Source organism: Natrix helvetica (genome assembly GCF_964273705.1).
Source record: "Natrix helvetica genome assembly, chromosome: Z".
Taxonomy (NCBI): Eukaryota; Metazoa; Chordata; class Lepidosauria; order Squamata; family Natricidae; genus Natrix; species Natrix helvetica.
Window position 1 is genome coordinate 18,958,984 of NC_138554.1, and position 11,848 is coordinate 18,970,831.

Sequence of the window (11,848 nt, forward strand, 5' to 3'; positions counted from 1 at the left end):
TATAAGTCGTCCTGCCTTGAACCAGGAGCCTGGACTAGATAATCTCCAAGGTCTCTTGATTCTATGGGTAAGAGATGGTTGCAAGCGTGCCAAAAAAAAACCAAGATTCTAGTTGAAAGGGCTTAAAAACATACCGTAGCCATAACCCTCTTTAAATTTCTCACTATTCGTTGCGTGATGCTTTGGCAAGGCTTCGCTTATTTCTATCATTTGCAGACATGTTTTCCTCCTTACACGTGAGATGTGGAAAATCAACCCCAAGCAATATTTATTCTACCCAAATAGGTGTATATATGTATGTGGGGCAGGGCGGGGGGTTGGAATTAGTCAAAAGAAATCCAAAGATCCATGTTGCTAACAGATCTGTGTCCTTCCAAAGAACTATTCTGCAATGGGTAGCAGCGTGTGCTAAATACCTTTCCCTAAATTATTAAAGCAGCTATGTCTTCTCCCCCCCCACCCACCCACCCACCCCACACATACTCCAGCCTTTGTAAGCTGCTCCTCTGCATGTGGCCTCACTGTGAAGAAGGAAGAAAAAGAAAGAAAAAGCAAAGCAGCTGTGTGAGCACATGCACAATCAGGAGCATCTTAGGAGGCAACCGCTGTATGCAATTCTGAAAGGAGAAAAATCCATTGCGCAAAACTTTGTGGGAGAGATTTGCACGGTTCTTATGCACCATTTTACAAGCAGGGACCTTCCTCCGTCCATTTGGAGATGCAGAGGCATTCAGAACAAAGCTGGATCAGATATACTTGAAGTCCTGGGCTGCATTAACAGATAGAATCAAGATCACGTGAAGTGTTGGCACCGCTTTATATATAATGCCTTGGTAAGACTCCACTGGGAATATTGCGTCCAGTTTTGGTCACCACAATATTTTTTAAAAAATGTTGAGACTCTAGAAAGAATGCAGAGAAGAGCAACAAAGATGGACTGGAGGCTAAAACATATGAAGAACGGTTGCTGGAATTTGGTATGTCTAGTTTAATGAAAAGAAGTTCTAAGGGAGACATGATAGCAGTGTTGCAATATCTCAGGAGTTGCCACAAAGAAGAGGGAGTGAAACTATTCTCCAAAGCACCTGGGGGTAGAACAAGAAGCAATGGGTGGAAACTAATCAAGGAGAGAAGCAACTTGTAACTGAGGAGAAATTTCCTGACAATTAGAACAGTTAATCAGTGGAACAACTTGCCTCCAGAAGTTGTGAATTTCCAACACTGGAAGTTTTTAAGAAAAAATTAGATAACCACTTGTCTGAAGTGGTATAGAATTTCCTGCCTGAGCAGGGGGTTGGACTAGGAGACCTCCAACGCCCCTTCCAATTCTATTATTCTGTTATTCTGTTACAGCATTTTCCTCCTCCTTTCCCAGATTAAGGCAAAGCTGCTTAAATTGGGGCATACTTAAGACTTAAGAGAGGATGTGAGAATTCTTCTATTCTGATTTATAATGTAGTTGTGGTAGCAAAGGAGACACCTTCTAGCTTAGCACCGGCTAACACATCCTTGGCAGTACAATTCCAACCCAGTAAAGGTAGTCCTCAACTTACAACAGCTCATTTAGTGTCCGTTCAAATATGACAGCACTGAAAAAGTAACTTATGACCATTTTTCACAATTAAAACCTTTGCAGCATCCCCGTGATCATGTGATCAAAATTCAGGTGCTTGGCAACTGGTTCATACTTACGACCGTTGCTGTGTCCCGGGGTTAGTGATTCCCTTTTGTGACCTGACAAGCAAAGTCCATGGGTAAGCCACTTTAAAACTTAAGAAGCCACTGTACAAAGATTTCGACTGTGGCAGGAAAGGTCATAAAATGGGGCAAAACTCACTTAACAACTGCCTCGCTTAGTAACAGAAATTATGGGCTCGATTGTTGTCGTAAGTCGAGGACTGTTTGTAGAAAAATCTGCTACATTTCAGAAAACTAAAAATTAGCTACAGGTATATCCTTGACTTACAATCATCTGTTTAAGGACGGTTCAAAATAACACAGAAAAAAAGTGACTTCTTATTGTTTTCGTACGACCGTTGCAACATCCCGCGTGGGATCAAAATTCAGACTGTTGCAGTGTCATGGGATCAACCTTTGCGTCCTTCTGACAAGCAAAGCACATGAGGACGCCAGATTCACTTAACAATGGTGTTACTAACCTAACAACTGCAGTGATTCACTTAGAACAGTGTTTCTTAACCTTGGCGACCTTAAGTCCTGTGGACTTCAACCCCCAGAATCTCCCAGCCAGCTGGGGGATTCTGGGACTTGAAATCCACAGGACTTAAAGTCGCCAAGGTTGAGAAACACTGACTTAGAACTTAGAATAACTTCATTGCCACTTTGAATGCACACCAATCGGGATATATTAAAATGAAATTCCGTTGCCTACAGCTCTCAAAGGGTCACCATCTCCAATACATAAACATGACAGGATGAATAAATAGGTACAAAATTATAAATAATACCCCACATATATTATTTGACACGAAGAAACAACACAATCTCGTTCGGAAGTATACATGTATATGGCAAGAAAAATGAATCTTGCGAGCTTACCAGACGGGCGGCATAGGGAACAAAGCTGTTACAGAATCTGGTAGTCCTACTAGAAATACTTAGAAACCTTCCCCCAGAGGGGAGCAACAGAAGGATCTGGCAGCAGACTCGGAGAGTGAGGAGGTTGGGGAGGGACATGGGCCAGTACTAGAGTCTGGGGAAGGCTCTGATGAGGGCCCTGTGTCGGAGGCAGAGATGGGGCCAGGATCATCTGACAGTTATTAGCTGCCTTCAGAGTCGAACATCAGTAAGGCAGAAGAACAGTTGGAGCCTGTTCCCAGTGTGCGCATGTGCATAGCTGCCAGAAGGGAACAGCTAAGGAACAAGGGTCCACTCGGGAGTAAAGCCACGGGTGGATGGTAAATGGCTCCTCCCATAGGGAATATAGAGGAGCTAAAAGGGAGGGGGAAAGGGACGCAGTAGCTCAAGGGCTAAGATGCTGACCTTGTTGATCAGAAGGTCAGCAGTTCAGCGGTTTGAATCCCTAGTAACGGAGTGAGCTCCCATTACTTGTCCCAGCTTTTCCAAACCTAGCAGTTCAAAAGCATGTAAAAACGCAAGTAGGAAAATAGGGACAACATTGGCGGGAAGGTAACAGCACTCTGTGCACCTTCAGGGTTCAGTCATGCCATCCACATGACCACGGAGACGTCTTCAGACAGTGCTGGCTCTTCAGCTTTGAAACGGAGATGAGCACCGCCCCCTAGAATTGGGAATGACTAGCACATATGTGCAAGGGGAAACTTTACTTTTATCTTAAAAGGGAGTGGAGTTTGCAGGAGACAATTACCGTATTTTTTGGAATATAAGACGCTCCAAAGTATAAGACGCACCTAGATTTTGGGGAGGAAACAAGGGAAAAATATCTGCCTCAGCAGTTTGCCTCCTTACAACAAACAGTACAGACAATATACACGGTTTGGTAGTATTATATTTCAGACTATACTTGTACAGATGCTGTTAAAATTGATATTCTTTCTGGAAGTATAGTTATTCTCTGCTATTTAAAAGAATAGCGCTTTTTAAAACAATAGCACGGGGCCTCTTCAGATCAAGCATTTATTTTAAAAAGCTTCTTCATTTTGTTGTCTAGAATTATAATAAAGCAGTCTTTAAAAAAAATAAGTCTAATAATTTGAACATTGTATAGGCCAGCGATGGCGAACCTTTTTTGGCTCACGTGCCACAACTGGGGGGAGTGCGGGGGGGTCGTGTGTGGGCGTGCCGCACCCATAATGCAACGCGCGATCCCCCCCATTTTTACATGCTTTTTTCGCCCTCCCCAGGCTCCAGAGGCTTTATAGGAGCCTGGGGAGGGCGAAAAGAGCCTCCCCCCCCCGAGGCCCTCCGGAGGCTTCAGGGACCGTCCGGAGGCTTCCCTGAAGCCTTCGGAGCGCTTAAAACCACCCTCCGAGGGACGGACGGTCCCTGAAGCCTTCGGAACGCTTAAAACGACCCTCCAAGCAACCCGGAAGTGACTTCCGGTTTGCTCGGAGGGTGGTTTTAAGCGCTCCGAAGGCTTCAGGGAAGCCTCCCGATGGTCCCTGAAGCCTCCAGGGGGGCGGGGGGGCGGGAGAGGCTCTTTTCGCCCTCCCCAGGCTCCTATAAAGCCTCTGGAGCCTGGGGAAGGCAAAAAATAGCTTTTAAAAAGGTGAACTCAGCTGACAGGGCAATGCCTCGCGTGCCCTGACAAATGGCTCCGCGTGCCACTTGTGGCACGCGTGCCATAGGTTCGCCATCACTGCTATAGGCATTTATAGTTGCTGACTTACCTCCTTGAGGCAAACAGCCTGATTAGCACAAGAAAAAAAAATCTGCCTCCCAGCAATTTGCCATGTGGAGCAAAGTTTCACTTTCAGTTTCTCCCCATCATCAGCTGTTATAGGCTGCAGGGATTGTTATAGCTTATTGAAGCCTCCGCAAGCCCCCCCCCCCCCCGTTTGCTGCAAAGAGGTAAATTGCTGGGAGGCACAAGCCAACGGGTTGTGGGGGGCTACATTCAGTGTATAAGGCGCATCCAAATTTTCACCCTCTTTTAGGTGGGAAAAAGGTGCGTCTTATACTCTGAAAAATACAGTAGTTCAATTCATTAGTGTGAAGATCTGTTCCTGATTTCTTGCCAAGTATTGTCTGCTACAGAGTGGCGTTAGGAAGATATTGGCCTGGCAGCTCTCCAAGCCTGATAAAGGTCTGTAGTTTTGAATTCTCGTGAAAGACTGTTGGCTGGGATTTTTCTGGAGGCGAATTCACTTTAAGCTAAATAAAAGGGGTTTTATAAGGATGAGGAGTTGGCTTCGTACTTTTGGGAAGCCTAGGTCAAAACAGTGGGGTCTCTAACAATGCTTTGAGCTCTAAGCACATAGCGCTTATAAGCAGTATCCTGGATAAAGTTAAGCGAGCTTCCTTCTCGGCTGCCCTTACCTCAGCTGTACTTAAGAACGGTGGCTAGAAAGGTGATAAGATGGGACAAAACTCAGTTAATGTTTTGCTTAGCAATAGAACCTTTGGGCTCAGTTGTGGTTGTACGTCCAAGACTACATATGCTACTTGGCTGCCTCATATTGTCTAATGTTAGCGCTGGCCCAGAGTTCAATCTCTTTTTCCTCAGCCCTGAGGCAGGCCGAGAACAATTCTGATGGCCACCAAGTCCCATAATAGCGGTGATGAGACCAACCAAATTGGAGAACTATCTCACAGGAGTTTATTTCTTCACCCCTCAAGGAGGAAGTAGAGGCAGAATGCCTTCTGTTTTGTTTTTTTTTTTGGTTTTTTTTTTGCTAAGAAGGGAAATTCTTAAGAAAAGTTCAGCATACTTTTCTAATTTTCAGAAGCACTTGTTTCCTTTGCAATATCAGATTGCCATTTCCGTAGAGTCCTGCGAAAAAAATCAGGTGGAACAACAGCTGGTGACCTCTTTCTATCGGTCCACCATAGAAAGTGTCCTCACATACTACTACATTACTGCATGGTATGCTGGTTTAACTGCTGCAGACAGGAAAGAACTACAGAGAGTGATCAATTTGGCACAAGAAACCATTGATTGCCCTCTGACACCACTGGATGTACATCGCCAGCTCTCGCTGCTTTAGCAGTGGAAGGAAGATACTCAGAGATGATTCACACCCTGGTCAGTGTCTCTTTGCACTTCTACCATCAGGCAGAAGACATCGAAGCAGGGACAATTGCCCCCTGTGGAACGGGCGCGCAATTTGGGCGTCCTCCTTGATGCCCGGCTGTCAATGGATGACCATGTGGCAGCCGTGGCAAGGGGGGCGTTCCACCAGGTTCGCCTGGTGCGCCAATTGCGCCCCCTACTGGACCGGGATGCCCTACGCACGGTCACTCATGCGCTGGTGACGTCCCGCCTGGATTACTGCAACGCTCTCTACATGGGGCTGCCCTTGGGACGCGCCCGGAGACTGCAGTTAGTTCAGAACGCAGCCGCGCGGGCTGTGATGTGGAGTACGAGGTACTCCCACGTAACACCTCTCCTGCGCGAGCTGCACTGGCTGCCTGTGGTTTTCCGGGTGCGTTTCAAGGTGCTGATTACCATCTTTAAAGCGCTCCATGGCACGGGACCTAGTTACTTGAGGGATCGCATCCTCCCACATACATCCCTGCGGCCAATACGCTCACACAGGGAGGGACTTCTCCTGGTGCCGTCCACTAGGCAATGCCAGCGGGCGACACCGAGGAGTAGGGCCTTCTCTGTGATGGGCCCAACCCTCTGGAATGACCTCCCCCCCGACATTAGAACCACTTCTGACCTCCGCTCCTTCCGGCAAAAACTGAAGACCCACCTGTTCCGATTAGCAGGCCTGGCATAATTCAACTGTCCCTCCTGGCAAATGTATTATATCTGGTTATTTTAGGGTTTTTTTAATTTACTGTATTTGTTTTTAGGGGTTTTGAATTTATTTTATATCTGCTTTGTACAGTTCTTTTAACTGCATTTTAACCTCCTCCATGTCAATTGTCAACTGTACATATTTAATTTTATTGTATCTTGGTATATTTTGTATTTTGTATTTTGTATGAACTGTACACCGCCCCGAGTCCCTTTCGGGAGAGGGGGCGGTCTAGAAGCATTAAATATTATTATTATTATTATTATGTACGGTCAGGGAGGCAGAGCCTCACCGCTCTCATCATGAAAAGAAAAAAAAAAGGGAAAAGGCACATGTGGTCCGATTCCCTGCCTTCCTGAGTCAACATGAAGGGGGCTGTGGAGCAGGCTCCACCAGCTCGTGCTCCGCGGTCCCCTTCATGTTGACTCAGGACACTGCCTCAGCCTCCTGCACATGTGATCCCATTCCCCGCCTTCCTGATGACGTCACCAGCCTCACCAGCCATAAACTTCACCGCACGTCACTGCATCGAAACATAGCCAACCGAACAAAATAGTTTCTATCCTTGGTCTGTCAGACTCGTAAACACAACCACAATCACTCCACACAGAAACGTATGATTAGTTTTTCTTTCTTTTTCTCCCCCACTCCCAATTACTTGCATAGGGATTATTCTTTATACTATTTATGTTGTTTGTATTTTTCGTCATGGATTGCACCTGTGAGTCTCAAACCAATTTTGTTGCATAAATTATGTACAGTGACAATAAAGGCTATACTATTGGTATCCTACCACAACAAGATGAAGGTCATTTGGTGACCAGCTACAAGCCAATTCTCCCTGGGAGACCTGACTTTGCAGAATGAGGTTCTAGGAAGCTGCTCAAATGGGACATGAAGGTTGGTAGAACTACCAAACTTGACAGCAAAAAGTCTTAAGGTTTACATGACATCAAAAAGACCAAGGTGTAGTTTCTGCTATCTCCAGGTAAGGATGGAGAAAGTTCCTTCTGAAATCTTACTGAGATGCCACCTTCTTATATGGGCAATATTGAGCCTAATGGGCAAGAGGCTTGTTTGTCTTGGGGTATCTGTCTCCTCCACTGTGCACCTGTTTTCATTAATAGTGGTTGAACATGTTCCCCCATGTCCAGTTGTGTCTTTCTACATTGTCTGTGAGGTTTCTGAGTCCTGGGAGAAACAACTAAGAATCATGTGTGCCTCTCGAGGCAAAATGCGTTTATGGGGGCCTAGTTTTTGTGGAAGTCTGTCCGTTTTAACTCATTGCTTGAATATTGGCCTGACTGAGATGTCTCTGGATGAGTAGATGGCAATCATTGGCACATTATATCAGAATCATTATATCATTATGTTTTTATAATACTGTAAGACTCGTGATTGCTTTCATTAAATTAAGACCGCTCTTAAAGTAGCCGTCTTCTCCTCAACCCAGTTCTTCAAGATTGATCATCATCAAGCCTGAACAACCAAGATGACCAATAGGTGCAGGAAATATTCAGAAGCTTTATGGGTCTCCTGGCTGGCATTGGAGCAAGATGAAAGCCAGTGAGGTTGAGGGAGTGGGGTAGATCAGGAGTCCACCTTCTGCCATGGGCCAGTCACTCTCAGCCCAACCATCTACTCTTGTGGTTGTTCTGTAAGAAAACAGGAGGAAGGAACTGTATGTATGCTTCTTTGGGCTTCTGAATGAAAGGTGAGATTATAACTTGGTCAGTGGTTGAGTGGTTGGTGTCCACATGGATGAGAGCGGACAGAAATACATTTACCATTCCCAGAAAGATCACCAGGGGGCAGTAGAGATGTAGTTCCAAGTCTATATTGAGACACCTAAAACTCAAGTAGCCAAATCTTTCTCTGAGGGTCAAATCAATCAGAAAAGAGCAATGGTGGGTGTCTGTTATTTTGATTACCGGTTCGCTCATGTGCATGCGCGTACAAGACTTCTGCACATGCGCAGAAGCTTCGGCATATGCGCAGAAGTGTCCGGGTGGGTGGGCGGAGCCTTCCACCGCGGCTACTACCAGTTTGCCTGATTCGGGCTGAACTGGCAGCAACACACCTCTGACCCTGGAGGTCTTCTAGTCCAGCCCTCTTCTCAAGCAGGGGACCCCATGCCATTTCAGACACATGGCTGTCCTCAAATATCTGGTTGTATACATCTGATGAGTCCCAATAATAGGAGGAACAGGTCACATGCTGCCTCCTGGTGTTCTTATGAGTTTTTCAACGCATACAGGATATACACTATGTTAAAAAAATGCATTCCACTATTTCACCTCCTTGCCCCAGATGTTATGTATAACTTTGTAAGTGGATACAGGACATAATGCAACCTCTGTTTCTCTCTGCTCTGGCAATTTAAGCAAGGTGACTGCATCTACCATTCTGATAGATTGCTCATACCTGTCTCTATTGAGGGTACAAGACAAAATGTGAAATTCATTAGAAGCTACTGAAACCGGGGAAAAACATGACGAGTATTAGCTGTCCTCCTGTGCAGGGCAGGGGTGAAATCCAGCAGGTTCTGACAGGTTTTGGAGAACCAGTAGTGGAAATTTTGAGTAGTTCAGAGAACCGGCAAATACCACCTCTGGCTGGGCCCAGAGTGGGGTGGGAATGGAGATTTTGCAGTATCCTTCCCCTGCCACGCCCACCAAGACACACCCACAGAACCGGTGGTAAAAAAAATTGAATTTCACCACTGGTGCAGGGGTCTCCAACCTTGGCAACTTGAAGCCCGGCAGACTTCAACTTCCAGAATGGGGTTGACCTTCGCTAGGTTTCAAGTTGCCAAGTTTGGAGACCCCAGCATCAGTGGATGACAACTTCTTCCAAGTTCCCTGCAATTCCCATGTCTGCCGCAGGGGGGCAGCCACAGTTTGAAATTGACTCCCTGCAGAGAGACACTTCTCTTTTTCCCTTCGGTTTGCTCCCCTCGTGCCCCATTCATTTTATCTTTCTAGTTTTCTCCCCTTTTTCCGACTTCTCTCTTAGATTGGCTTCCTATATTGGCCTGGTTCAAATAACAAATGATAGCTGCGTAAAACGCAGAAGTGGCAAAGAAATGTGCTTCTTTGGACAAGGAGGGTGGATTTCCATGACTAGAATCTACCTCTGAGAATTTGAAGAGAAGAAAGTCCAGGGAAGAAAGAGTTTCATTTGGGTGTGCTTCCAAGCTTATTTTATTTATTTACATCCCGCCTTTATTATTTTTACAAACAATTCAAGGCAGCGAATTTATAAAACACACATTCCTCCTCTTATTTCTCCCACAAAAACATCAACCCTGTGAGGTGGGTTGGGCTGACAAAAAATGACTGACATCCAAAGTCGCCCAGCTGCCTTTCATGCCTAAAGCAGGAGTAGAACTCACAGTCTTCCGGTGATTGGCCAAAAGTCAACCAGCCGATTTTCATGCCTACGACAGGACTAGAATCACAGTCTCCTGGTTTCTAGCTTGGCGCCTTCATCACTTGATGGCTGATGCATTTCAATCTCAAATTGAAGTTCAGTTCTCCCTATAATCTGATTGGGGCACACGGTGGCTCAGTGGCTAAGACACTGAGCTTGTTGATCAGAAAGATCGACAGTTCGGCGGTTCGAATCCCTAGCACTGTATAACAGAGTGAGCTCCCATTACTTGTCCCAGCTTCTGCCAACCTAGCAGCTCGAAAGCATGTAAAAAATGCAAGTAGAAAAATAGGAACCACCTTTGGTGGGAAGGTAACAGCGTTCCATGTGCCTTTGGCATTTAGTCATGCCGGCCACATGACTAAGGAGACCCCTTCGGACAGCGCTGGCTCTTCGGCTTTGAAACAGAGATAAGCACTGCCCCCTAGAGTCGGGAACGACTTGCACATATGTGCGAGGGGAACCTTTACCTTTTCCTTTACAATCTTGTAAAAACTATTCTGGGAATAGAATCATTTCAGGTTTGGAGACATTTCAGGATTAAGAGATTTTCATCTTGAAACATTGCGCACACTTTTAGTTTTAAGATATCTAAACTGTTGGCCATAGACGCATGACTTTGTTTTGGCTCAGAAGCTAAATAGGGTCAATGTAGCTAAAACTTGGAAAGGAGACCACCAGTGATTATCCATGCTGCAATATCTAAAGAAAAAAGATTGGTTGCTGCCCCAAACTGCTATATGCTGGCTGGGGAATTCTGAAATTTGTCAGGATTAAAAAGGCACTGCAATTATACCCACAAGAAACTCAAGCAGGTGCTTCGCCCTTTAAAATCCACATTGTACAGGACGCCCATTTTGAAACAAACTTTTCACATGGTTAACTATTAACTAATATCTGTTCTGTTGTCTCTGAAATGCTGCATGCAGATTGAAAATCACACCTGCATTCCTATTGCCTCTTTAGGGTAATCCTTACTGGACGCTGAGAGCATAATTCTGAGTAAATCTGCATTTGCAGTTCCCAACTGGAATTTGCAGGGGGGACGCGCTCCCTAATTCCAGAGACATTGACAAGTTTGAGGAAGGTACTGCATGGCTTTGATGCACTTGGATCTTATAGCTGATGTTCTGCTTTTATTTAGCAGAAGTATAAAATCTTAAAGAATGTCTATGGAGATTCTCACTCATCCAGGTCATGGTTGCAAAATCTTAAAAGAGTGTTCCTGTCATGTTCTTCAGAAGTGGATTGGCACCACCTTCTGCCAGATTGCTTGTTTTGGCTGTATTTGCTGTTCCCTCTCTGGCCTGCATCCCGGAGATCGCCTGGTGGTCTCCGGTCCAAGTCCCCACCAACCTGCTCAGTTTCTCAAAAAGATTTGGAGTCCAAAATTCTTAACTGCAGATAGCCCTCGCCTAATGGCCATAACTGAGTCCAAAAGTTCTGTTGCTACGCGAGACAATTCAGTGAATTTTGCCACATTTTACAATCTTCCTTATCACAATATGTCAAGTTTAATTTGGGGGGGGGGAGGACTAAGGGTGGCATGATAGCAATCTTCCAATATTTGAGGGGCTGCCCCAAAGAAGAGGCAGTCCACCTATTCTCCAAGGCACCTGAGTGCAGGACAAGAAGCAATGGGTGGAAACTGATCAAGGAGAGAAGCAACTCAGAACTGAGGAGAAATTTCCTGACAGTTAGAACAATTAACCAGTGGAACAGCTTGCCACCAGAAGTTGTGAGTGCTCCAACACTGGAAGTTTTTAAGAAGATGTTGGACAGCCATTTGTCTGAAGTGGTGTAGGGTTTCCTGCCTAAGCAGAGGGTTGGACTAGACGACCTCCAAGGTCCCTTCCAACTCCGTTATTCTGTTACTTTGGCGACGTCCAGCTAAGCAACCCAGCGGAGAAGCGATTTTTCTGCGACTGGCGGCCGCCGCCCCTTTCCCTCGCCGCTTCTCCTTTAAGCCCCAAAGCAAACTCCCCGCGGCTTCTCCCAGCCCGCCCTCC